Source organism: Mobula hypostoma, chromosome 6, assembly GCF_963921235.1.
Source record: "Mobula hypostoma chromosome 6, sMobHyp1.1, whole genome shotgun sequence".
NCBI lineage: Eukaryota > Metazoa > Chordata > Chondrichthyes > Myliobatiformes > Myliobatidae > Mobula > Mobula hypostoma.
The window spans coordinates 181,074,535-181,097,796 of NC_086102.1; the positions used below are offsets into that span (position 1 = coordinate 181,074,535).

Here is a 23,262-nt window from a genome sequence, read left to right on the forward strand (position 1 = left end):
GTAGTTTCTACTCTGCCTTTAAATTTGCTTGGTCCATCTCCGACACCACCCTCCCCTTTCCCAATCTCTCTGTCTCAATCTCTGGAGACAAACTGTCAACCGACGCCTTTGATAAAATTACTGACTCCCACGGTTATCTCGACTATATCTCTTCCCGCCCTGTCTCCTCTAAAAATGCTATTCCCTTTTCTCAGTTTCTTCTCATCTGCATCTGTTCCCTGGATGCTACTTTCCATTCCAGGACATCAGAGATGTCCTCCTTTAAAGAACAGGGTTTCCCTTCCTCCACTGTTGATGCTGCCCTCACACACATCTCTCCCCCTCCACTCTCCTTCTATCCCCACTCTGGCCTCTTACCTCTTCTCATCTATCAGCTCCACGTGGTGCCCCTCTTCCTTCTCTTTCTCCTATGGTCCACATTCCTCTCCTGTCAGATTCCTTCCTCTCCAGCCCTTTACCTTTACCTTTTCTATCCACCTGGCTCCACCTCCTAGCTATCCTCTTTACCTTTTTTACTCTGGCAACTTTCCACTTCCTTCTCAGTCCTGGAGAAGGGTCTTGGTCTGAAACATTGACCGAACGCATGACCAAATCATTTGCATGAATGCTGCCTGACCTGCTGAGTTCCTCCAGAATTTTGTGTATGTTGCATTGGATTTCCAGCATCTGCAGACTTTCTTATGTTTAATATTAAACCTATTTCGCTTCTCTGTGTGTGACCAAATCTGCTGAGTGTTTCCAATATTTTCTGTTTCTATTTCAAACTTCCTGCGGGTTTAGTTTTCCCCCCCAATTTCCAAAATAACTAGTCAAGTTTTCAAAGTACAGTTCCATGGTACATTATTTATTTAAAATAAGATAAAACTTTATTTGTCCCAAAGGAAATTATGGTTGCAAGGTTGCTCGGTCAGAAATATATACTTTAAAATATGATATGTAACACTGAGGTATGAAAAAAATACAAAATGTGAATTTAAAAGTAATAGTGTAAAATACAGATGTGTAATGCAACCATATACTTATATATTTAGGGAGGAGGAGTTGTAGAATCTTATAGCCATGGGGGGAAAGGATCTCCTGTGACGTTGAGTGGTGAACCTCGGTGGATTCAGTCGGTGACTAAAGGTGCTCCAGTGTTTGTCCAGTATGTCATGGAGGGGGTGAGAGGGATTGTCCATAATGCTCCATAGCTACTGCAGCAACCTCCCCTCAGACACAACCATTTACTGAGATACAGCACAGAACAGGCACTTCCGGCCCTTCGAGCCACGACACCCCACAGCCCGATTTAATCCTGGCCTCATCACAGGACAATTTATGATGACCAATTAACTTACCAACTGGTACACCTTTGGACAGTGGGAGGAAACCGGAATACCCAGGGGAAACCCACACAGTCACAGGGAGAACGTACAGACTCCTTACAAGCAGTGACGGCCAATAAGCCTGATTGCTGGTAATGATAGTGTCGTGCTAACCACTGCCCTATCATGTCACCTTTTCGATGAAAGTCTATCATACAAAGAGAAAATCCATCATATTGCTGCATAAACTCTGTCAACCACTGTGGAACTTCTGCCAAGTCCAGGAAGCTCATTGATTGAAATAATGACAATTCTATGTACAGGGTCCATTTATTCTGTTTGATCTCAAGCTTGGTATTTTGTCTTCTGTTGATATTCTCAGTGGTAATAAAATCTCAGTTGTTTTTATTCAACGAGAACTATGGACTTTGATAAGTTATAGAATTATTTTTAAAACACTACAGTGGTAACAAAGCAGCAGCAACAAAAAATATTTTTAAATATTCACAAGTATCTAATTTCTTCTTTTAAAAATATATTCATGTTATGGAGAAATCTTCTGGCAGTTATAAAAGAATTGTTTACAGAGAGATTCCCTGAATAACTTTTAACTGACATGATGGACTCCACTGGTCGTGGTCGACCATGGCTGTTGTGCCCTAGCTGTCGAAGTCAATATGCGAGCCAGGATGGTGCGACTTGCGATTTGGAGAGCAAGTTGTTACCCGTGCAGCAAGCTCGCCTCTCCATGCAGCTGATGAATCTAAAGGCACGATATAGTGTGAACTCAATGTAGGACGACTGCCTTAAGAACTCCAGCTCCAGAATTTACCTCAAGGTTTACTCCGGAAGCCTTCCCCCTGAGTGGGAGCCAGCAGAGGTTTGAGATAAGAGTTCTCCTTCTTCTAGGTGAGCCAACAACTACGGCTGACAAGCCCCATCTGCCCGTAGCGCCAGTAACCCACCTTTGGCCCTTCTCCTGTCAGTTGAAACGTATCCAGCAGGCTCAGTGGTTAGGCTACACGTGAAGGCCGGGAGCTGGACTTGTTTGTCAGAGGCTATTTAAGGTGCACACCATTGGGAGCATTTAATAGGTAGTGGGAACTTATCCCCACTAGACCCCCGGATATAATAACCTTAAGGAACCTAATTAACAAAAGGTCTATGAAATACCCAATGATTGTAAATTTTGTTGTTGGACATATAAAGGATTACATTATATAAAAAGAAAATAATGACTTTAAACATGTGCTTTGCCTTCAATTTTCTTTTGCTTTCTGCTTGCCATAATGAAGGATTCATCTTACTGCCAGAAAGCTGAGTTGTTCCCACAGTTAAAGCATCTTCGATGTACTGCACATTTTGTATAATGTATAAAAGGACGAGGAAAGCAACAGGGCACTATGGTGAATTTAAATTAAATACATTATCTTGTAAATCAGGTAAGTACCTGATTTGTGAACTTTTAAACTACCCAGGCAGAATACATTCAAATTTACAAACCTTCCTCAAAAAATATAATTTAATTAACCCATTTCATTGCCCTATTTATAATCCTCAAACCAAAATGAGGTTTTTGCTTAGCATTACAACATTAACCTCCCAAAATGAAGAAAAACAATTTGAAGTCTGCTACCAAATCGACTAAAAGCTCAAGCTGAGTTTAAACTCTGAACAAAACATCACTAAAATTGTGATGTCAAACCAATCTATTTGTAAACATATAAAGCATTTCCAATCAGCTTGTGTCAATCAAGAGGGAAATTCAGCTCCTAAATATTGGCCTGTCCCTATTATCAACATTTTTTCACATCGTTATTCCCGAGGAAGGTCAAATTATGAGCTACTAGGCTTATGTTTACTGAATGAAATTGTAATATCTTTGCCGGTCTGGTGCCAACTCAGAGGCTCAAGATTGTTTGCTGTCATTGTTCAGTACATGAGTGTAAAGAGGAACCAAGTTATTCTGGATATGATGCAGCATAAAATAAATATAACCATAAAAGCAATCCTACAAAATACAATGTATAAAATCAAAAATGGCAGCACACAGAGACGCAGCAGCTTCTCCGGCTCCCACCAGTGGCTCTTCAAGGTATCACCAGTGATCAATGTGACCCAAGGTGATGTCCTGCAGACAGGTCACAAAACTGCTATTTCTACTTCTTCTTCTTTCAAATATGCTTTTACTACTAAGCTGCGTGTGACTGGAACCTGTGACTTTGGGCTGATTGAGCAACCTGGTACCTTGCTGTCTCTGATGGAGCTTGGTGAGGTTGGGACCAGAGCATGCGGCCAGAAGCCTGGAGATGGGCCATGAGCCATTGATTTCTCCGACTGAGGCGTTGAGCTAGGATGAAGTCGACGAAGGCGACAGTGGAGGATGGGCAGGTGCTTGGTGCCATCTGCCTGTGTTTGACTGGTCCTCTCTCTCGCTAGCTACTGTCAGAGGAAAGTGCAGGAGTCTTAGGTTACACGTTGTAAGGACTGACTGGCAAGGCTCATGACTGGAATCATTTTTGGGGGGAACTTTGATACTTATGTTGCATGTGTTTCTAGATTCTGGTGACATATTTTTGCAGTTTTTGAGTTGTTTGATCCGAGACAATTGGTGCAGACTGGGGCACTTCGGAGAAGACAGATCTGCAGTCACCTTGTGGCATGGAGCTGAGCTGATCCAGACTGAATACTACTGGACTGCTGGTTTGATGTTTGATGTTCTATGTGTTATTCACTTGCTTTTTGTTGTTTACGCAACTTGTTCTTCTTTTCACGTGATGGGTGTTTGATGTTTTCTTTGAACGGATTCCATGGTATTTCTTTGTTAACATAGAATACTACAGCACAGTACAGGCCCTTCAGCCCACAATGATTGCCTGCAGGATAAATCTCCGAGTTGTATTTTGTAGACATACTTTGATGATAAATGTACTTTGAACCTTTGGTGCTAGTCTTAAATTCTTAGATAGTGTTTCAAAGTTTCTAGCGAGGAATTTCAGTCAACCAACGCTCTGCACATATGGCACCACTGAAATCTTAGACAAAATTACTTATAATCCATCAGTCTCAAAGTTATCATATATTCTGGAGTATAAGCCGACCAACCCACCCTCCCCCCACCGCCTCCATTTTCAAGGTTAAAAAAGTGACTTAAAAAAGCCGAGGCTGCTTAGCCAAAGGACGCGGCAGATGCAGAGGGTGCGAGGGGAAGCAGAAAGGTCACAAGAAAGTCGGGGTTAGCTAGGCTCTCCCAATCAGGTACTATCACCTTTCCCGGCCGATGCTCACATGCTAGAAAATAAAATGAACTCACTGAGACTGAGAATGAATGCTCAGAAAGAGATGAGAAATTGCCACATTCTGGTTTTCACCAAAACATGGCTAAACAACAGCCAGAAAGTACCCACCCTCGCGCCCCCCCTCCCAGTCCCCTTTCAGGTGAACAGTCACGTCTTGTAACAGCAGCAGACGTGAAGAGGACTGCAGGGAATCAGCACCAGTAAGGCTACAGGGCCAGACATCATCCCAGGCCGAATACTCAGGGATCGTGCACACCAGCTCAGTGACGGACATTATCAACACTTCACTCATCCAGGCTACTGTCCGCTTCATGTCATCTACCATCATCCCTGTACCAAATAACTGTACAACTTCAGAGCTGAACGACTACCGCCAGGTAGACGTACAATCAATGCACATCAGCTGTCTTATGTAATGATATCTATTGTGCTTTTTTACTTGTGTTCTTTAACTTATTGCATTTTGTTTTGTGCTGGGTTGGATCTGGAGCAACAATTATTTCATTATCCTCTGCACTCGTGCGCTGGAAATATTACATAATCTTGAATCTTGAATGTACAAGTAACGTAGCAGAGTGTGTTGGGGTGGGGGCTGAAGGGTGCTGAGCAGCTGTGGAGAAGAGTGGCCTACGTGGATGTAGTGGAGATGTTGATCAGCTTGAAGGTTTGGTGGAAGTAACCACTTTTGTGTCCAATGGTGTGGGAAGAAGGATTTGGAGGCTGACGTGCCTGATCCGTTTTGCTTGTTTTTTTTGTGCAGGAGAAGGGATTTGGGGAGGATTGATGTGCCTGATCCATTTTGTTCATTTTTTTTTGTGGGTGAAGAAGGATTTGAGGGTCGATGTGCCTGATCCGTTTTGCTTGGTTTTTGTGCGGGAGGAGGGATTTGGGGGCTGATGTGCCTGATCCATTTTGCTTGGATTTTCTGTATGGAAGGGAATTCGAGGGTCGATGTGCCTGACCTGTTTTGTTCATTTTTTGTGTAGGAGGAGGGATTTGGGGGTTTATGTGCTGGATCCATTTTGTCTTGTTTTTGTGCAGGGAGGGAAATTTGGTGGGAGTTGATATGCCTGATGTGTTTTACTTGGTTTTTGTGTGTGAGGAGGGATTTGGGGGTCAATGTGGCTGATTTGTTTTGTTCGGTTTTTGTGTAGGGAGAGGGTTGATGTGCCTGATCCGTTTTTGCTCAGCTTTTTTTGCGGGGATGTGGGACTTGGGCAGGATGATCATGCTACCCTTCTCTTCTTTTCTTGGCTTCATGGCGACCTGGAATTGAAGTATTTCAGTGCTGTATACTTTGTTAGTAAATAAACTTTTGAACATTTGCTGTGGATACTGCATAGCCTCTTCTCTGATGGGAGCAGGACAAACAGTCCATGAATAAGCAGGATGGGTGTGATCTTTCATGATACCTTTTGTAAAGCTAATTTTGGTATAATTATTAAATCACAATATAGTGAAGCTTATCAATTACCTTTCAGATCCATCTGAGTTCAACTCCCCATCACAATGGGCTGGATGTTCTCACTATAGTACAGTGCATTCTGAGTCCTGTCTCATTGAATTTATTGTGTTCCCAACAAGTCTTCTTGGAATGAAGGTCACTAAACAGGCAGGGGAAGGTGCTCCAGTGGGATTCCTGTCACCACAAGGAGTCCGCCAGTCAGGAAGGGAAATCCTATTGGCATTCCGTTTGTAGTCAGAGAGCAGGAACATAGCACCGTTGAGCCCTGAGAAGAATTCTGGTAAACTATCCTCACTGACGGCAGATGCAACTTAAGACCGTAATATCCCAACCAAAATGGTTCACTTGAATAATCAGAGTAACTCATTTGCAACTCAAAGCAGACATTATTAATATTTCATGAAAGTGAGCTCACCTTTGAAACTTGATAATCTGGATCTCACTGAGATTTCCCAGTTAGTTCCCGCTCTTTTTCTGCCTTCATCCTTCTGCTTCGTGTCGCACCTGAAATAGCAATTTAAATATTAGCTGATATGCTGCCACATTCAAGTTCACAGTTCAAAGTAAACTTATTATCAAAGTGTATATACATGTCACCAAATACAACCCTGAGATTCATTTTCTAACAGGATACTCAGTAAATCCAGTAACCATAATAGAATTAATGAAAGACTGCACAACTAGGGTGTTCAACCAGTATGTAAAAGACACAAACCATGCAGATATAAAAGGAAATAAATAAGTAATAGATACCAAGAACATGAGATGAAAAGTCCTTGAAAGTGAGCCCATATGTGGTGGGAACATTTCAGTGATGGGGCGTGAAGTTATTCACTTTGGTTCAAGAGCCTGATGGTTGAGGGGTAATAACTGTTCCTGAACCTAGTGGTGAGAGTCCTGAGGCCCCTGTGCCTTCTTCCTGATGGTAGTGGTGAGAAGAGAGCATGTCCAGGGTGGTGCGGGGGAGGACTCTGATGATGGATGCCATTTTCCTGTGACAACATTTCGTGTTAATGTGCTCAATGGTGAGGAGGGCTTTAACCATAATGGTCTGGGCCATCCTACTATCTGTAGGATTTTCCGTACCAGGCTACAATGCAGGCAGTCAATACTCACCACCACACTTGTATTGAAGTTTGTCAAAATTTTAGATGTCATGCCGAATCTTCACAAACTCTTAAGTAGAGGCACTGCTGTGATTTCTTCGCAATTGCATCTTTTGGATAAGCAGTAATGAGATTGCTTTATAAGTATATGTCAAGCTTTGACAATATTATTCATCAGCGACTTTAGCTGTTTTATATTCACTGAGTCCTCTCAAATTTATTTTAAAGCACCTATTATCCGCCAAGCCTACAATTTGTTACATTGCAGTTGAGGAACAGACAAAAGCCTAAATGGCAAATCAAGACTGAAAAGTGGGGGCTCAATTTGATTTCCTAGCAGGAAGTGAATGGGTCAAGAGTAATAGCCACTTAGGTAAGTGATGTTCATGTTGAAGGTTAAGTAATAGTATGAGATGTGCTACCCACAGGCAGTCATAGTTGTAGGCCTTTAAGATTTACGATAAGTTAAAAAGAGATGAACAGAAATGTAGTTCCTTAAGGTTGTAATAGCAGGGGGAAGATAGTGGTGATAAGCTCCCACTACCTACTAAAAGCTCCAATGGTGTGCGTCTCAAATAGCCTCTGACAACAAATACAGTTCCTGGACTTCATGTGTGGCTTCATTACTCTGCCCAGCACTGTTCCTACTGACAGGAGGAAGGGCAAAGGCAGTTTACTGGTGCCTTAAAGCTAGTCACTTTGGGAAGAGGAGACTTGTCAGCGGTGGTTAGCAGCTAAACACTGATCTCAAATTTCTGCTGCCCTGTGGCTATACCCACTCATGAGGAAGGCTTCAGGAGTGAACCCCGCAGAAAAGCCCGGAGCTGGACTTGCTAAGGCAGTCCTGTGTTGAGTTCAACACTGGCTGGCAACTCCTGCCACGCCACTGGTGCCGAACTGTATGGGTCTCTGCCGTTTCTTTGGGTTCATCAGCTGTGTGCAGAGGGGGAGCCTGCTGTACGGGCAACAGCTCGCTCTCCGTATCGTACTGCCCTGTATACAACTGAGATGCAACATCCATTGTTGACCCTGACCAATGGAGGGTCTCACGACAAACAGAGATGCACATTTTATGGTAAAAAGACAGAATCACCGTGGAGATGCCAGAGGATGGTGAAGTGCAGCAGGATTTCTAGCAAAGGTCTGAGCTTCTCCAAAGAATACTAATGAAAGAATTGAGAATAACAAGCCGGTGTCCTTTTCGACCAGCATAATTTTGGTCAATTAGATTATGAAGACACACAGTCCTCTTTTATTGTCATTTAGTAATGCATGCATAAAGAAATGATACAATATTTCCTCAGGTGTGATATCACAAAACACAGGACAGACCAAGACTGAAAAAAACTAACAAAACCACATAATTATAACATATAGTTACAACAGTGCAACAATACCATAACTTGATGAAGAACAGTCCATGAGCACAGTAGAAAGTTCAAAGTCTCTCAGATGTCCCACAGATGTCTCTCAGGTTTCATGCAGACGGGAGAAGGAAGAAAAACTCTCCCTGCCATGCCCGACCACAGTCCGACTCTGAGTCATCCAAAAACTTCGAGCCTCCGATCAGCTCTTCAACACCAAGTACCGAGCACCATCTCTATCCGAACGATTCGACCTCAACCTCGGTCGCCAACAGCAGGCAAAGCCGGGGATTTTGAGGCCTTCCCTCCGGAAGATTCTCGATCGCGCAGTACAACAGCAGCGAACCTGCGTTTCAGAAATTTCTCCAGATGTTCCTCTGTGCTTTCACATCTACGTCTCCATCAAATCAGAATTGTCCACAGCCCCTATTTAATGGATACGATATCATTTCACCGGAGGGCTGCACACGTGGTTTAGTTTGATTCTCAGCTGTTTTGTCATTGTTAAGGAATCAATAAAAATGTTTTTTTTTCTTCAATATTCAAGGATCTACCATTAGCCCATTAATACTTCTCCAAACATGCTGCTCTCAACAACATCATAGTCAGACAGCACAGAAACAGGTTCCTCAGTCTATTACATCCATGAAAGCCATCGGATACAGTACTGTGCAAAAGTCTTCGGCACATATATACAGCCAGGGTGCCAAAGACTTTTGCACGTACTGTAGTAATTTTACGTATTGCACTGTACTGCTGCCGCAAAAAAAATCTAATTTCATGGCATATGTGAATGATGATAAACCTGATTCTCATATGGGTCTCTGTTGTGGTCTGAGAGTGTAAATAAATAAATATATAATAGAGCAAAAAAGGAATAGTAAGGTTGTGTTGATAGAAATCTGATGGCAGAGAGGAGGAGGCCGTTCCTAAAATGTTGAGTGTGGATCTTTATTCTCCCGTGCCTCCTCCCTGACGGGAGTAATGAGAAGGGGGGAAGGGGGCATGTCCTGAGTGGTGAAGGCCTTTAATGACAGATGTCATCTTCTTGAGAGATTGCGTTTTGAAGATATTGTCGACGGTGGGGAGCATTGTGCCTGTGACGAGACTAGCTCAGCCTACGACCCTCTGCAGCTTCCCAACTGCATTCAGTGATTCATCTTTGAATCTGGATGAGCATACACAGTTATTACTCACTTAATTAAAAGCTGCGTGGATGAGTGGGTGCCTACAAAAACTTGCTGTATATTCCCAAACCAAAAGCCATGGATGAATCGGAAGGTTCATCGTCCACTAAGGGCTGGATCTCTGACATTTAAATCTGGCGACCCAGGTCTGTACAAGAAGGCCAGGTATGACTTGGAGGGCTATCTTAAGAGGAGCGGAGTTGGAAGCAACGTCAATTCTGGGAGGGTCTTCAGGACATTACTTCCTACAAAGAGAAACCCAATAGCATGAATGGCAGCGATGCTTCATGACCAAACAAGCTCAATGCCTTCTATGCCCAAAGGGAGAATATAACTACAGCTGCGAAGATCCCTGCTGCATCTGGTGATCAGAGGCTCACGTCGGGATGTCTTTCGGGAGGGTGAACCCTTGCAAGGCAGCAGGCCCCGATAAAGTATCTGGTAGGGCAGTGCAAACTTGTGCCAACCAACTGGCAGATATTTTCAAGGACATTTTCAACCTCTCACTGCTACGGACAGAAGTTCCCACCTGCTTCAAAAGGGCAAAAGTTGTACCAGTGCCCAAGAGTAGTAGTGTGAGCTGCATTAATGACTGTCACCTACTAGCACTTATATCTACGGTGATGATATGCTTTGAGAGGTTGGTTACAGCTAGAACCAACTCTTGTCTCAGCAAGGACCTGGACCCACTACAATTTGCCTATCACCACAAAAGGCCTACAGCAGATGAAATCTCAATGGCTATTTACACCAGCGGTCCCCAACCACCGGGCCGCGGACCGGTACCGGGCCACAAGGCAAGCGCTACCGGGCCGCGAGGAAACGATATGATTTGGCGATATGGGTCAGCTGCACCTTTCCTCATTCCTTGTCACGCGCACTGTTGAGCTTGAACGCACGCGAGATCATTACCCACGCGTCATCCATGTCAGCGCGGGAAGGAGATCAACTCCTCGAGCTTGCAAATGACGGTGGGCTGAAAATTATGTTTGACATTAACATCTCAGCCGGCATTCTGGATCAAAGTCAAGGGCGAATATCCTGAGATAGCCACGGAAGCACTGAAAACGTTGCTTCCATTTCCAACATATCTCTGCAATGAATGCAACGAAAACTAAATTGCGGATTAGACTGGACATGAGGAACCCATTCGAGTATCGCTGTCTCCCATCACCCCTCGATGGGGCCGTCTTGTTGCATGGAAACAAGCCCAGTGTGTTTAATATTAAATTCGTTAGATAAACCCTTTTAGAAACGAAACTGAGTGTATTAACCACTTAACACCGATATTCCAGTCGTGATTAACAGTGCCTCCCTCCCGAACAGAATCGCCAAAAACGATTTGTAGCAAAAAACGGCACGTGCACGTACACGCAAGTCACGCATGCACACTGGTGCCCGCGCAAGGTTTCATGGTCATTGTAGTCTTTTCGGGGTAAACACAACGTATTTGACTGCTACTGTACTCTTGTCCGTTGGCGACCATCACCTCCCCCCCCACCCCCCAGTCAGCCGGTCCGCGAGAATATTGTCAATACGAAAGCAGTCCGCACTGCAAAAAAGGTTGGGGACCCCTGATTTACACGGCCCAAGATCACATGGACAACACAAACATCTTTGTCAGGATGCTGGTCATTGTCTATAGCTCAGTGTTTAACACCATCATTCCTACAGTCCTGATCAATAAGCCACAGAACCTGGACCTCTGTTAGTCCCTCTGCAATTGGATCTTCATCTTCCTAAACAGAAGTCCACAATCTGTGTAGATTGGTAATAATATCTCCTCCTTGCTGATGATCAACACTGGCCCACTGCTCGACTCTCTCTGTACCCATGACTGTGGCTAGGCATAACTCAAATGCGGTCTATAAATTTGCTGATGATACAACCATTGTTGGCAGAATTTCAGATGGTGATGAAAGGGCATATGATGGTGAGATATACCAGTTAGTTGAGTCACATCGCAGCAACAACCTTGCACTCAATGTCAGCAAGACCAAGGAGCTGATTTCAGGAAAGGTAAGATGAGGGAACACAATCCAATCCTCAGAGGGATCAGAAGTAGGGAGAGAGAGTAATTTCAGGTTCCTGGGTTTCAATATCTCTGATAACCTAATGCTGCTGATGCCGCTACAGAGAAGGTAAGAGAGTGGCTAGATTTCATTAGAAGTTCAAGAGATTTGGTTTGTCACCTAAAACACTTGAAAACGAAAGGAGGTGAAAAAGAACCCAAGGGTTATGGCAAGGGACCTGCAGAAGTCTCTGGAACTTGCTAAAGTCTCTGTTCATGGAAAGACACCACTTAAGAAACCACTGCTCTTCAAAAAGAATTTTGCTGCACATCTCAAGTTTGCAAAAAAACACCCGGATGTTCTACAATGCTTCTAGGACAATGTTTTGTTGGAGAGATGAGACAAAAGTTCAACTTTTTAGCACACCACTATGTTTGGAGGGAAAAGGGCACCGCACACCAACACCAAAACCTCATCCCAACTGTGAAGCGTGGTGGTAAGAGCATCATGCTTTGGGGCTGCTCTGCTCCCTCTGGGCCTGGACAGCTTGTAATAATTCAGGGAACAATGAATTCAAAATTGTATCAAGACATTTTACAGAATGTCAGGGTAGTGGTCCGTCACTGGAAGCTTAATAGAAGTTGGATGATGCAACAAAATAATGATCTGAAGCACAAGAGTAAATCAACAACAGAATGGTTTAAAAAGAAGAAAATATGTGTTTTGAAATGGCTAAGTCAGAGTCCAATCCTTAACCCAATTTAGATGCTGTGATAAGACCTGAAGAGGGCTGTTCATGCAAATGCAAGGTATCCCAGAAGAACTGATGAACTGAAACAGTTTTGTATGGAGGAATGGTCTAAACTTCCTCCTTCGCATTGTGCAAGTTTGATCAGAAGCTACAGGAAACACTTGGTGGAGATTAATGCTGCTAACGGAGTTTCCTCCAGTTATTAAATATATACTTTTCCCACCCTGGACTGTGAATAATTAAACAATGCGTTCAATAAAGACATGAAAAGTACAATTGTTTGTGTGTTATTAGTTTAGGCAGATTGCGTTTGTCTATTATTGTGACTCAGATGAAGATCAGACTATATTTTATGATTAATTAATGCAGAAAACCAGGTAATTGCAAAGGGTTTACAAACTTTTTCTTGCAGCTGTGTGTATACTTGCTGTAATTGATTTTTTTTACATTATCATGTATTGTATTGCATGTACTGCTGCCATTAAATTAATACATTTCAGACTTGTGCCAGTGACGTGAAACATGATTTTGATTCAAATTCATTCAAAATTTATTTCAGATCCTGCAATATCACCCAACTCCTTCCCTGCCTTGGCTCAACTGTATCTGGAAAGTCTGATCCCCACCCTTTTCACCTTTGGAGTCTTAACAAAGCCCAATTATCCAAAACTAATATTTGAAATCCCATTTACTTACACCCTTTGATAAATATTTGTTAGTGGAATCTATTACACAACGATCATTGCAAGCACAGGTGAACATTTGGAAAGGTGGCATCATATGGGGAAATTGGAATTAATCAACTTTGATACTTCAAGAGATCATAAGACGTAGGGACAGAATTAGGCCATTCGGCTCATCAAGTACACACCACTATTCCATCATGGTTGATTTATTATCCCCATTCTCCTGCCTTCTCCCTTTGACACCTTACTAATCAAGAACCTAACAACCTCCGCTTTAAATATACCCAATGACTTAGCCTCCACAGCTGCCTGTGGCAATGAATTCCACAGATCCATGATGCTCTGGCTCAAGAAATTCCTCCTCATATCTGTTCCACAGTGATGTCCCTCTATTCTAAGGCTGTGCCCTCTGGTCCTAGACTCTTCCACTATAGGACACATCCTCTCTTTATCCACTCTATCTAGACCTTTCAAAACCCAATAGGTTTGAATGAGATCCCTCATCATTCTTCTAAACTCCAATGTGTACAGGTCCATAGCCATCGAACGATCCTCCTATGTTAAACTTTTCATTCCCTGGGTCATTCTCATGAACCTCCTCTGGACCCTCTCCAATGCCAGCACATCCTTTCTTAGACAAGGAGCCGAAAACGACTCACCATATTCCAAGTGCGCTCGACCAACACTTTATGCACATCTTGACACTTTACTCCATCTGCCACTTCTTTGACCATTCTCCATTACCTGTCCTTCTACCTTTGTATTGTAGTACTCAAAAGATCAGTACTAACGCTTCCACCATCACTTCAGCTACCTCTTTCAGGACCCTGGGGTTGTAGTCCATCAGGTAAGCCCAGGTGACTTATCTACTGTACCTTCAGACCTTTCAGCTTCCTAAGCACCTTCTACTTAGCAACAGTGACCACAGTCACTTCTGTCCCCTGACACTCTTGGATATCTGGCATCTTAAGACTATCATCTTAAAAGTATTGCAAGGGTTGAAGGGCTGATGTCTCAGCAAGATCCAGAAAAACTCATCCATGCATTTATTTTTAGTAGGCTTGACTACTGTAATGACGTTTTCACAGGTCTCTGTAAAAAATCTGTCAGACAGCTGCAACTCATTCAGAACGCTACTGTTAGAGTCCTCACTAAGACCAAGAAAGTAGAACTCATCACTCCAGTTCTCAGATCACCACACTGGCTTCCTGTCCATCAGAGGATTAACTTTAAACTATTACTACTGGTTTATAAAGCACTGAGTGGTCGAGGGCCAAAATACATCTTCGATCTTTTGCTGCATTGTGAACCTTCCCGAGCTCTCAGGTTGACTGGGGTGGGTCTGCTTATCGTCCCCAGGGTCAAAACTAAACATGTGAAGCAACTTTTAGTTACTATGCTCCATATATCTGGAATAACCTTCCTCAGGATCTGAAGTCAGCTCCAACTTGAAGCTCTTTTAAATCGAGGCTTAAAACTTTCCTTTTCACTGTAGCTTTTAATTAGAATCTCCTGCACTCTAACTTTTATCACTTTATTTTTATGTGTGATTTTATTTTCTTTACATTGTCTGAAATTTGATATTTGACTTTTATATCTTTTTATTTGTAAAGCACTTTGAACTGCCTTGTGTTTGAATGGTGTTATACAAATAAACTTGCCCTGCCTTGCCTTACCGCTGGTGTCTTCCACAATGAAGACTGATGCAAAATACTTATTCAGTTTATCTGCTATTTCTGTGTCTCACATTTCTATCTTTTCAGCAGTCCAATATCCACTCTCGCCTCCCTTTTACTCTTTATACAGTATACGTATATGTAAACATTTTTAGTGTCCTGCTGCATATTATTGGCTAACTTACCTTCCCATTTCATCTTTTCTCTCATTTTTTTTTGAGTTGTTTTCTGTTAGCCTTCAAAAGTTTCCCAATCCTCTGATGCCAGTAATTTAGCTATATTATACGTCCTCTCTTTTGCTTTTATGCCTTGACTTCTCTTTTTTTTAGCCATGGTCACCCCATTTTCTCGTTAGAATACTTCTTCGTTGGGATGAATCTATCCTGCAGCTTCCGAGTTACTCCCAGATACTCCAGCCATCATTGTCCTGCCATCATCCCTGCTAGTGTCCCCTTCCAATCAATTTTGGCCACCTCCTCTCTCATGCCTAATTCCCTTTAATCTACTGTAATACTGATACATCTGATTTTAGCTTCTCTCTCTCTCTCTCTCTCAAACTGCACAGTGAATTCTATCATATTATGATCACTGTCTCTTTACCTTAATCTCCCGAATCAAACCTGGTTCAATACACACCACCCAGTCCAGAATTGCCTTCTCCCTAGTGGGCTCAACCACAAGTTGCTCTAAAAAGCCATCTCGTAAGCATTCTACAAATTTTGTCTCTTGGGATCCAACATCCAACCTGATTGTTCTAGTCTACGTGCATATTGAAATCCCCCATGAGCATCGTAACCATGTCCTTTTTACAAGCCTTTTCTATCTCCTGTTGTAATTCATATCCCACGTTCTGGCTACTATTCGGAGGCCTGTATCCAACTCCCATCAGGGTCTTTTAACCCTGCCGTTCCTTAGCTCTTTCCACAAGGATTCTACATCTTTCACCCTATGTCCCTTCTTTCTAAGGACTTGATTTAATTTTTTAATCAACAGAGCCACACCACCCTCTCTGCCCACCTGTCTGTTCTTCTGATAAAATATGTATCCTTGGACGTTAATCTTCCAACTGTAAACACAAAGTACTCTGCAGATGCTGGGGTCAAAGCAACACTCACAACATGCTGGAGGAACTCAGAAGGTCGGGCAGCATCAGTGGAAACCATCAGTCAATGTTTCAGGCCGGCCCGAAACATTGACTGATCATTTCCACGGATGCTGCCCGACCTGCTGAGTTCCTCCAGCGTGTTGTCAATCTCCCAACTGTGATCTTCTGTCAGCCACGACACAGCGTCATGCCTACCAATTTCTAACTGCACTAAAAGATCATCTATTTTATTCTGTTTGCTGCAAGCATTCAAGGTTTAAGGTTCAGAATTCAAGGTACATTTATTATCAACGTATGTACGCTGTATACAACTCTGAGATTCGTCTTCTCCAGGCAGCCACACAACAAAGAAAACCATGGAAGCCATTCAAAGGAAAAACATCAACTCCCTCCCCCATGCACAAAAAATAAATTGCGCAAACGGCAAGAACATCAACCCCCCCAGCACAAATCACACAAATGACAAGAGCATTAAACTCCCCCATACGCAAAAAAAATTCCACAAACGGAAACAAGAATAGCAAACACCCCCCCCATGTGCAAAAAAGCAAATTGCTCAAATGGCAACAAGAATATCAAACCCTCCATGCATTAAAAAAACTAATCACGTAAACAGCAACAAGATCATACCCCCCCATGAGCAAAAAAACCAAATTGCTCAAACGGAAACAAGAATATCAAACCCCCACACACAAAAAACAAATTGCTCAAATGGCAACAAGAACATCAAACCTCCCCACTGCGCAAAAAAACGTAAACAGCAACAAGATAGAACAGCAAACACAAGATATAAAAGAGAATTGAAAGAGTCCAAGCGAAATACAGTCCAATCCATATAACACTTTCCAAATCTAACACCTTTCGGCCTTCATTTCTCATCTGATTAATGAACATTTGTTAAATTTTCAACACTTATAAGATAAAGTAGCAATTAGCAATCATGCTGAAATAGTTTTATTTTCCACAACACTAAAATTTTGTATTTCCAATTTTATTTTTTCTCTGTAAGAAGCCCATGCCATAACTAAATAAATGTCATGATGCCCTTGGTCATGAGCCACATCACAAGGCGAACTATGCATTTCCTCTTTAACTGATAGTTCAAGTTTTTGGAATTCACAGTGCTGTTATGTTATTCCTTCTCTCACTCTGGAGGGAGCTGTCTGGCACAGCATTGCCTCTCTTCAGCAGATGCCAATTCACAAGCAGATGCTGGCAACCCCAAGTGATTGGTAGCCCTGGTGATTAAACCCACCGCCATCTGGTTTGAACGTAGATGCACAATCATCTGCAGGGTCAGGTTTTACTCGCAAAAATTAGTTTGACTTACTGCTGTCCGTGCTCCAAGTTATCCTTAAATCCTTTACATTTCTACTAATAGATGATTAAAAGTGCCAAAAAAAAACAGGCTATAATTATACAAAGCAACACACATAAAATGCTGGAGGAACTCAGCAGGCATCTTCAGATGCTGGAGGAAACCAACTCAGTCACAGAGAGAATATACAAGCTCCTTACAGACTGGCAGGATTGAACCCCGTGAGGTGATGCGCTAACCACCTGTCTGAGAACCTCACAGATTATCAGAGATATTCACTGTTTCATAGTACTGTACGTGCAATTCTGTGTCTAGACAGTTACGCGCAAAGATGTTCAGTCCTCGGTGTAGCAGTTACATTAAAACAACTAAAACTGCTCCGAGACCAAGTACAGGTGGCGGGGGGGGAAGGGGTGACACTATATGATGCACGCAACACACCACATCAAAGTTGCTGGTGAACACAGCAGGCCAGGTAGCATCTCTAGGAAGAGGTACAGTCGATGTTTCAGGCCGAGACCCTTCGTCAGGACTAACTGAAGGAAGAGTGAGTAAGGGATTTGAAAGTTGGAGGGGGAGGGGGAGATCCAAAATGATAGGAGAAGACAGGAGGGGGAGGGATGGAGCCAAGAGCTGGACAGGTGATTGGCAAAAGGGATATGAGAGGATCATGGGACAGGAGGCCCAGGGAGAAGGAAAAGGGGGAGGGGGGGAAAAAACCCAGAGGACGGACAAGGGGTATAATCAGAGGGACAGAGGGAGAAAAAGGAGAGAGAGAAAAAGAATGGGTGTATATAAATAAATAACGGATGGGGTACAAGGGGGAGGTGGGGCATCACTCTCCTTTTGATCCTTTATTGAGAAACTAGCAAAGACAAACTATCTTGCAATGATAAAAGTCACCAAACTAAATAAACTGTCTAAGCATATTCAAACGTAATTAAGCATTAGCAGAATTAAACATCCTAAGCCAGGTACTGCATTCTTAAATGCATATAAATTAAGTGATGAACAAAAAATATAATTTCCCGCGACGTACTCCCTACACCAACCAGACTAAAAAGTGAACCAAAGACAAAACATAAATACTTAACTATACTCCTCATCTCTACCATGCTCCCCCCAGCCACGACACAAATTACCCATAATAAACATACAACACAAAATAAATAAGGCAGAAAATAGATGCACGTCTCCTACACTCAGGCAATCCGGGGAGAGTCAGCCTCCTAGTGAAAGAAAGCATCCAATGACCCACTCCCAAGTACAAGGGCTTTCAGGGTAGGTGACAAAAGAGTTTGGGTAATCTCCAGGTAATGGACAATCCTAGTCACTAAATCATTATGACTGACATCGTAAATCATCAGTTTCCGTACTGGCACCATAATGGCTGAAGAGGCTGGGTTAGAGAGGCACATGTGGGGAGACACCTGCTACCACCAGGCTGCGCTTCAGCCAGAAGGATTTCCTAAAGGATCTAAGCACACTGCCCTTGAGGACTCAAATGATTGTCCTGTATATAGAAAGGCTGATGCAGATGCAGGTAAAAAAAAATGCACTTGGTATGTTAGTCATTACTCAGCCTGTCTGACAGAGTGCAAGAGATGTCAAGGAGCAGAGGGGAGTTCATCGCTAAACTCTCCCAGGAATCAGTGTGAAGTCTGGAGCACATAATTTCCAGTCTGGAAGCGTCAGCCAGCATTGAAACTCCATTGGGACACTGGTAGCTGGAAAAGGTTTCTATTTCCTTTAAGCAATAGGCAGAGTCATACAAAACTTTGTCTTCAAGGAGCAGTGTCTTAGCAAGGCCGTGCCCATCATTAAGGACCCCCACCACCCAGGACATGCCCCCTTTTCACTGTTATCATCGAGAAGGAGGTACAGGAGCCTGAAGGCACACACTCAGTGATTCGGGAACAGCTTCTTCCCCTCTGCCATCCGATTTCCGAATGGACATTGAACCCATGAACACCACCTCAATATTTTATTTACTTCTGTTTTTATTTTTAACCTAACTATTTAATAGACATATAGTTATTTTAATTATTTTTCTTTCTCTATATTTATTTATCGTGTATTTCATCGTCCTGCTGCCGTAAAGTTAATGAATTTCATGACATATGCCCGTGATATTAAACCTGATTCTGATTCTCATTGGAGTTTCAGACCATTTCCGTTAGGGTTGGAAGCTTTTTGCTGGATTGGTGATCAACATATCATCTCAAACATTTACTCTCTCTCTCTACGGATGTCCAACGAGTTTTCCAGATCTGGGAAGCGTATCCTTATTTCAGCTAATGCTCAAAACATGTGGTTCACAGCAGATGCCAAGCCTCTGATATTACTGCAGGTTGAATTACATGAACCACACAATTGTCACATGGGGTCTATGATTTTGAAATTCACGGGGGAGAAAAATACTGATTTTTAACAAGTGCTGCACTTAAAGCCAGAATCAAAATCAGAATCAGATTTAAAATCACAGGACTATGTTGTGAAATTTGTTGACTTTGTGGCAACAGTAAAATCCAATACACAATAAAAGAAAAACAACTATGAATTATAGTAAATAAATATATATATATATATAAAAAAGTTAAATAGGTAGAGAAAGTTAGAAATAAAAAGCAATGAGGTAGTGTTCATTCAAAAAGCAGATGGCAGAGGGGAAGAAGCAGTCGCTGAATCACTGAGTGTGAGCCTTCAAGCTCCTGTATCCCCTTCCTGATTGTAACAATGAGAACGAGGGATGACCTGTCTGACCGGGGGGGGGGGGGTGTCCTTAATGATGGATGCCGCCTTTTTGAGGCATCATTCCTTGAAGATGTCCTGGAAACTACAGAGGGTAGTGTCCATGATGGTGCTGACTGAGTTAATGACTCAATGTAGCTTATTTCCATCCTATACTCGTGTAGGCACGTGGCCAAGTGGTTAAGGCATTCGACTAGCGACCTGAAGGTCGTGAGTTCGAGCCCCAGCCGAGGGAACGTGTTGTGTCCTTGAGCAAGGCACTTAATCACACATTGCTCTGCGACAACACTGGTGCCAAGCTGTATGGGTCCTACCCTTCCCTCGGACAACATTGGTGTCGTGGAGAGGGGAGACTTGCAGCATGGGCAACTGCTGGTCTTCCATACAACCTTGCCCAGGCTTGCGCCCTGGAGAGTGAAGAATTTCCAGGCGCAGATCCATGGCCTCGCAAGACTAACGGTTGCCTTTATTATTATCCTATACAGTAGCTCCCCCCCACCTCCCATACCAGATGATAATGCAGCCGGTTAGAATGCACTCCAAGGTAAATCTGTAGAAAATTGTTCAATATTGTCCCATTTCTGAGCAACAGTTTATTCAGATTCTTTTATATTTAAACATACAAATAAATAAAGGTGATTTCGCCTTGCCCCTCCCCCTCAGTCTGGGGGCAGACACTCAGCATGGAAGTATTATTGTACAGCGAATAAAAGCCTTTCAGTATTTACCCTACTTTAGTCTTTTGGAATTATTGAAGGTGCTTCAAAGGTCAAAACCCACGATAAATTCTGAAAATGCTGGAAATTCAAAACAACACAAACACACACAAAGTGCTGGAGGAACTCAGCAGGTCAGGCAGCATCTATGGAAATGAATAAGCAGCTGACGTTTCAGACTGAATTTAAGGTGCAGGGGAAGAGGGAAGGGAGTGGAAGATAGAAAACAAATGAGGCCTACAACAAATGGAGATCAGAGGAGATTAAACAACAGTGCAGGGTGACAGAAGGCAGGAAAGGATTGGTGAATAGTAAAGGACAGGGTGGAGAAGTAAACAATCATTTAAAGCAGGGGTTCTCAACCTTTTTTGTGCCATGAACTCCTACCGTTAACTAAGGGGTCCATAGACCCCAGGGTGGGAACCCCCGTTTTAAAGTAGCAAAATTGTAAAACACAAATGCTAAAATTGTTGACCAACTGAAAATGTTGAACTCATCAGGTCCAGATAACAGTTTGAATGAGGTGGTTTTTTTCCTAAAGGTACATGCAGCCTCACCAAAGCAGACATTTCACCTCTCCTGGAAGTTCCGGGAGTCTCCCGCATATTAATAGTGGCTCCCTGATGCCCACAAATTGTATATACAATGTCCCGGAAATTGATTTTTTTTGAGAGCGAGCGTGAGAGAACGCGCGAGAAAGAGCGAGAGAGCGAGCGCAAGAGCAAGAAAGCAAGCGCGAGAGAGCGAGCACAAGTGAGAGAGCGAGAGAGAAAGAAAGCAAGCGCGAGTGAGAGCGACCACGGGAGAGAGAGAGCGCGACAGCGAGCGAGAGCAAGAAAGCAAGCGCGAGAGAGCGACCACAAGCGACAGAGAGCGCGCGAGAGAGAGAAAGCAAGAGCAAGAGTGTTTCCAAAAAAAGAAATGAAACGTACGTCACCCCAGACTACCCTAAAGTGTACCCCTGCCTAATAGGGGTCAAAAATAATGACAGTGTTGCTCGCTGTACTGTTTGCAACAGTGACTTTTCTGTTGCCCATGGTGGGTTAAGGCTGAGGTGAGTTTAACAGGTGTTATTCGTTCATTAGCATAGCTAATGTTATTTAAACTAGCTGGCTGGCTGCTAAGGAGCTACTCTATTGCAGACATCCCACGTCTCCTGGAAGTCTCCTGCAAATTGATGGTGCTACCTCCCTGAAGTGAGTTTTTGCAGGGTGGGATGTCTGCCAATGCAGCCAAGAAAATCCGGGCCAGAGGGCCCAAAATGAGTGTGGGGTGGAGACAGAAAGAGGCAGCTCACTGCAAACTCAGAGGATGCAACTGGATTGTCTGGTACAGGAGAAACCACATCCATTGGAAAGGAAATGGAAGAAGAAATCTCCAGAAAGATTAGGATACAAATGTATTACTCTGGGAAAATTTAACTATTCACCTAGAAGGCGTCCTTGAACTGCATGCTTGCGTACTTGCATCTGGAGAGGTCTCTACAGTTTCAGATGCAAGTAATGAAAATAAACTGCTGGATGAGTTACTAGGACAATGTGCAAGATTAAATTAGAAAGACTTATTATGAGTATTATTCCACACACTCTATTGTCATGTCAGCATATTATAGTCTCCAACCTTTCCTACCCACCTGGTTTCACCCATCACCTCTCAGCAAGCCTCCTTCCTCTCCACCCTCCACCTCTTTATTCTCGCGTCTTTTCCCTTTCCTGTCCTGAAGAAGGGTCTTGGCCCGAAACGTCAATTGGTTATTCATTTTCATAGGTGCTTCCTGACCTGCTGAGTTCCTCCAGCATTTTGTGCGCGCTCATAAGGCCAAAACTCTTTAACATTCACACAGCCAAAGAGAGAACACCTCATGCTGTGTTGTGGCTCATCTAGTAGTAACAAGAAAATGGCTCACTTATAACATGCACTTGCTTCTTAAAACCTCCCAAGCCAATGGAAATGAATGAGTTATTGCAGAGAATGAGAATAATCTTTTTATTAAAGATAATTATTATAATAGAAAACACTAATTAATTTAAATTTTTATACCATGTATAAATTATAACACTTTACCTCACTTTACCTCAGCATAACTACAAATGGATCCTCTACTTTCACCATTGAATACAGAACTGGACATATTTTTTTAGATTAACTCAAAGGATTGATTAAAGATATTAATTAAAAATTCCAACACTGAAAATATATTAGTGTGAAATTTATTGGGGTTGGATAATTAAATTGACATTTTATTGTTACACATTTTTCTTGAAAGGTAGTATTTTAAAATAAACCAATAATCAAAAGAATGTTAATTGTCATAGTGTGATCAACTCTGTAAGGTGCTTTTTTAATTGTTTTTGATATTCTTAATTATTATTCTTGTATTCTTCCATTCAATTAATCCTGCCACCCTCCAGTAACTTGCTTTCGGCAGATTCCCATCGATTTTAATTTAATGTTGGTGAATTATTAATATATTACCAGACTATTTCTGATGTAAGAGTTAACCTATTACAAGGTTTGAAAGA

The 23,262-nt window shown here is 42.7% G+C and overlaps 1 protein-coding gene across 2 annotated transcripts in view; it reads right to left on the minus strand.

Moving 5' to 3' along the window:
- Nucleotides 1-23,262, minus strand: part of csrnp3 (cysteine-serine-rich nuclear protein 3) — a 231,627-nt gene that overhangs the window by 97,896 nt on the left and 110,469 nt on the right. For both annotated transcript variants that reach the window (XM_063052352.1, XM_063052353.1), the window contains one exon: nucleotides 6,484-6,572. The gene's annotated coding sequence lies outside the window, so the exon portion shown is untranslated. The remainder of the gene's footprint in view (nucleotides 1-6,483; nucleotides 6,573-23,262) is intronic.